The following is a 6,000-nucleotide window of genomic DNA, read 5'->3' on the forward strand; positions in this document are numbered from 1 at the left end:
TCAATTCTCCCCCAAAATTAAGAAAGTAAAAAATGCCTTGTTCATAATGGAATTTGCAAGTTTTATAACTTCTTTTGTGTGTTGAGCCTAATTTGAACAGTTTCAGGCTTGTGAGAAATTTTCTTCAGTCTTTCCTGACCATTTTGTTGAAACAAGAAATGAATCATCTTTAATTTCCTTCTAAGCACTGATATCAGAATTAAACTGAAGTTTTGGAAATATAATAATAAATGGTTTATACCAGATTGTTTCAAAATGAATAATGTCCGTGTGCTAAGGAAGGTACACAGGGAATTTTATCCTTATTTTTAAGCAGAAAATATATTGCTTAACTGCTAACACAAGACCCCTAAAGGTTAAACTTCATTTCACAAATACAATTTAGTTGAATATAAATTTAATCAGTGGTCTGAATGGAATAAATGGCTTTCATTTAAACAATTTTCTGCAATATGGGAGTTAATTACATTTTATGATTCACATATTTTTTCCCTTGAGGGACCTCTCAGTAAACTAGGATAATTTAAATTTACAATGCTATTGGTAAATTTTATGTTATAATTTTAACCCTTTGAAAGTGAAGTTCTATTGGAAATCGTAACGTGCACATCTTTTTCATAGAACAATTGACCCTCATGGACAAAAATAATTTTAACCTATAAGTAACATGTTTTTAAATTGAACACAGGGTTGTCTTTTTCAGTTATATATTCAAGAAAGGAAGAAAGCTGAGGCCATAGAAACATGGGCAACTTCTAGCTCAAAAGAGATTGATTCCTTGAGAGCTGCAATACAAAGTTTGCATAATTAAGTTGATTAAATGATTCTGCTAGTAAGACTATTATCTTTGTATTCCTGATGATTCCTTTTGATAATGCAATCTTGCATGGTGCACTTTAAGTACAGAATAATGGTTAATCTAAGAACTAAAGAATAACAATAAATGGTGAAGTGTAAGTGCCGACCTCGGCGGTTCCGTGGCTGGAGATGCCAATGGCGGGTCCCAACCCCGCTGCTGTCTCCATCCTGGCCTCCGAAATGAATTTCCATTGATGGAGCTTGTTAAGCCCGCCCAGCGCGTTTCCCGGCCAATTAGGGGAAGCGGGTCTGGTGGCGTCATTTGATTACGTGTCATCAGTCATTTTCCTTAAAGGGACCATGGCTGACTTTAATTTGACATTTGCGCTGTCAGTGTTCTACAGCATTGAGGTGCTGCAAACACTGACAAGCACTGCACAGAGGCACAGGGCTGCACCCAGGCTTTCCCATGACTCCTTCCATATGCTTATGCAGGGAGTCACAGCACGTAGGGCAGTCTGCTTCCCTTTCCATGGGTGGAAGAGACCTCCGCAGGAGATCAACACAGTTTGGTTGCACATTACAGAGGAGGGCACAAGCAGGGGTGTGGTCAGAAGGGCCTGGGTGCAGTGGTGCAAATGTTTCAATGATCTCACTAGATCACAAAATGTTAGTACAAAGCCACACTTAACCTCATCTTGCTGTGCCTCTCATTACATCCCCATCACTCTGCCTTCCCATCCCTACTCTTGCATATCCTTACTCACACCAACTTACCTTGCACATCCATCCATCCCTCTCTATCCATGTTATCACATCCCCATCTCACTAGCCACCCCTCACACTCACCCTTACCCTAGTGCAATTATACCAACTAAGGTAAACACAAGGGTAGGCACTTGGGTGTTTTATGCAATGATCATGTAAAGTTTCTGTTAATGTGGTGTCAAACATTGAAACCTTTATTTTCAACACTTTGCATTCTTGGACAGATCTCTGTGCACCTTTGGAAGTGGCTTATTGAGTTGTAGTGAATGGTGAGACATAACGGTCCCCCCCCCCCCACAATGGTGATGTGTGTGAAAGGAATGACTTGGTCATTGTAGGGATGCTTTATGGTGCTGGTGTGGGGTGGTGCCAACCTGGCGCATCATGTGGCACAGTGTAAAGTTAACTAAATCTGGCCATGTTGAGGCCATCCCTGGCCATCCCTGGCCTCCCGGGCAGCAATGTACTCAGGTGCTGATGCCCTATGTCCTGTCCAGCATCAGTTGATTGCAGAGAAAGTTGGTGGTGTTGTATTTGGTGCTGCTGGTGTACCTGGTGCTGCTGGTGTTGGGGATGATTGTGGTGGGATTCTGAGGACCAAAGTGAGAGAGTATAAAGGGCAATAGCAAAATACTGCAGATGCTGGAAATCTGAAATAACAACAAAAAATGCTGGAAACACTCAGCAGGCCAGGCAGCATCCGTGGATAGAGAAACAGAGTTAACATTTCAGGTCTGGGACCCTTCATCAGAACTGGAAAAAGCTGGAGATGAAACAGGAATTAAGCAGGTGCAGAGAGAGGGGGCGGGGGGGGGAGGGGAGGAAGGAATTGAAGGAACATACTGTACTAAGGTAAGAGGCAGGAAAGATAAAATATTGCAAATGGGGATGGCAAAATCATACAGCATGAAAAATGGGAGCTGGGATTATAATTTGAAATTGTTGAACTCAATGTTGAGTCCAGAAGGCTGTAAAGTGCCTAATCGAATGATGAGTTGCTGTTCCTGGAGCTTATATTGAGCTTCATTGGAACAATGTAAGAGGCCGAGGACAGAGAAGTCAAAGTGGGAGTGGAGCGGAGAGTTAAAGTGACAGGTGACCGGAAGCTCGGGGTCACCCTTACGGACTGAACGGCACCAATACTGGGACAGGAGGGAGCTGTTCCGTTGGGACGGTCTCCACTTGGCCAGTGCTGGGACTAGAGTCCTGGCGAATCATATAACTAGGGCTGTAGAGAGGGCTTTAAACTAATTAGTGGGGGGAAGGTTTCTAGAGAGCAAATAATAGAAATGACAACAGAGAAGGTCATAGACTTAGGTAGCAGTGGGGGAATTAAAAAACAGAATGTGTCAGGAAGGGACAGAAGGTATGGAGCACAAAGTAAAGTACTAAAGAGGGAAAAAACAGGAATTAAGTGTTACAAAACATATTTGAAAGTTCTTTATCTGAATGCACGTAGCATTCGTAACAAAATGAATGAGATAATGGCACAAATAACGACATATGGGTATGATCTTGTGGCCATTACAGAAACATGGCTGCAGGGTGACCATGACTGGGAATTAAACATACCAGGTTATTTAACAATCAGGAAGGACAGGCAGGAAGGGAGAGGAGGTGGGGTGGCTATGTTAATAAAGGAAGGAATCACTATAATACAGAGAAATGATATTGGGTCAAAGGAGCACGATAGTGAAACAGTTTGGGTGGAGATAAGGAATAATAAGGGGAAAAAAACACTAGTGGGTGTAGTCTATAGGCCTCCGAACAGTTGCAACTCTGTTGGACGGAGTATTAATCAGGAAATAGTTGAGGCTTGTAATAAGGGAACAGCTATAATTATGGGGGATTTTAATTATCATATTAACTGGACAAATCAAATTGGGCAGAGCAGCCTTGAGGATGAGTTCATTGAGTGTATTAGGGATGGGTTTCTTGAGCAGTATGTAACTGAACCGACCAGGGGGCAAGCAAACTTAGATTTGGTCCTGTGTAATGAGACAGGATTAATTAAAAATGTCCTAGTAAAGGATCCCCTTGGAATGAGTGACCATAACATGGTTGAGTTCCATATTCAATTAGAGGGTGAGAAGGTTGGATCTCAAACAAGCGTGCTGAGCTTGAATAAAGGAGACTATGAAGGTATGAGAGCAGAATTGATTAGAGTAGACTGGGAAAATAGATTAAAGGGTAAGACGGTACATGATCAGTGGTGTACATTTAAGGAGTTATTTTACAACTTCCAAAAAATATATATTCCACTGAGGAAAAAAGGGGGTAAAAGAAAAGGTAGCCATCCGTGGCTAAGTAAAGTAATTAAGGATAGTATCCGACTAAAAACAAGGGCATATAAGGTAGCCAAATCTAGTGGGAGAATGGAAGATTGGGAAGTCTTTAAAAGACAGCAAAAAATAACTAAAAGATTGATTAAGAAAGGGAAGATAGATTATGAAAGTAAATTAGCAAAAAATATAAAAACAGACAGTAAAAGTTTCTATAGTTATATAAAAAGAAAAAGGGTGGCTAAAGTAAATGTTGGTCCCTTAGAGGATGAGACCGGGAAATTAATGGTGGGAAACATGGAGATGGCAAAAACACTGATCAATTACTTTGTATCAGTCTTTACAGTAGAGGACACTAAGAATATCCCAACACTGGACAAACAGGGGGCTCGAGGGGGGGAGGAACTAAATACGATTAAAATCACTAAGGAAGTGGTACTTGGTAAAATAATGGGACTCAAGGTGGATAAATCCCCTGGACCCGATGGCTTGCATCCTAGGGTCTTGAGGGAAGTAGCGGTAGGGATTGTGGATGCATTGGTAATAATTTTCGAAAACTCACTGGACTCAGCAAAGGTCCCGGCGGATTGGAAAACTGCTAATGTAACACCCTTATATAAAAAGGGTAGTAGGCAGAAGGCTGGAAACTATAGACCTGTTAGCCTAACATCTGTGGTTGGTAAAATGTTAGAGTCCATTATTAAGGAGACAGTAACGGGACATTTGGATAAACATAATTTAATAGGACAAACTCAGCATGGTTTCATGAAGGGGAAGTCATGTTTGACAAATTTGCTGGAGTTTTTTGAGGAAGTAACATACAGGGTGGATAAAGGGGAACCAGTGGACGTAGTGTATTTAGACTTCCAAAAGGCATTTGACAAGGTGCCACACAAAAGATTATTGCTCAAGATAAAAAATCACGGGATTGGGGGTAATATTCTGGCGTGGGTGGAGGATTGGCTCTCTAACAGAAAGCAGAGAGTTGGGATAAATGGTTCGTTCTCAGATTGGCAACCAGTAACTAGTGGTGTTCCGCAGGGGTCAGTGCTGGGTCCCCAACTCTTTACAATCTATATTAACGATTTGGAGGAGGGGACCGAGTGTAACATATCAAAGTTTGCAGATGATACAAAGATGGGACGGAAAGTAGTGAGTGAGGAGGACATAAAAAACCTGCAAAGGGACATAGACAGGCTAAGTAAGTGGGCAGAGATTTGGCAGATGGAATACAATACTGGAAAGTGTGAGGTTATGCACTTTGGCAGGAAAAATCATAGAGCAAGTTATTACCTTAATGGCAAGAAACAGGAAAGTACTGTAGTACAAAGGGATCTGGGGGCCCTGGTGCACGAAACTCAAAAAGTTAGTATGCAGGTGCAGCAAGTGATCAAGAAGGCCAATGGAATGTTGGCTTTTATTGCTAGGGGGATGGAATATAAAAACAGGGAGGTATTGCTGCAGTTGTACAAGGTATTGGTGAGACCGCACCTGGAATACTGCATACAGTTTTGGTGTCCATACTTAAGAAAAGACATACTTGCTCTCGAGTCAGTACAAAGAAGGTTCACTCGGTTTATCCCGGGGATGAGGGGGTGGTCATATGAGGAGAGGTTGAGTAGATTAGGACTCTACTCATTGGAGTTCAGAAGAATGAGAGGCGATCTTATTGAAACATATAAGATTGTGAAGGGGCTTGATCGGGTGGATGCGGTGAGGATGTTCCCAATGATGGGTGAAACTAGAACTAGGGGGCATAATCTTAAAATAAGGGGCTGCTCTTTCAAAACTGAGATGAGGAGAAACTTCTTCACTCAGAGGGTGGTAGGTTTGTGGAATTTGCTGCCCCAGAAAGCTGTGGAAGCTACATCATTAAATAAATTTATAACAGAAATAGATAGCTTCCTAGAAGTAAAGGGAATTAAGGGTTACTGGGAGCGGGCAGGAAATTGGACATGAGTCTAGGTTCGGAATGGTCATGGCCCTGTGGGTAGTGGAGTGGGCCCAGGGGCCGTGTAGCCTGGTTCTGCTCCTACTGTGTTCTAATTCTGTGTTAGATTTCAGGAGATGGTTTTATTCCTGTTCCTGGCTGGGGTGGAGATCGCCTTTACAGAAGGTAAGTACTGTCGAAAATATAGGGACAGAGTGATCT

The sequence above is a fragment of the Somniosus microcephalus genome, chromosome 6 (genome assembly GCF_052327205.1).
Source record: "Somniosus microcephalus isolate GS21.2 chromosome 6, FLI_Smic_1.0, whole genome shotgun sequence".
Taxonomy (NCBI): domain Eukaryota; kingdom Metazoa; phylum Chordata; class Chondrichthyes; order Squaliformes; family Somniosidae; genus Somniosus; species Somniosus microcephalus.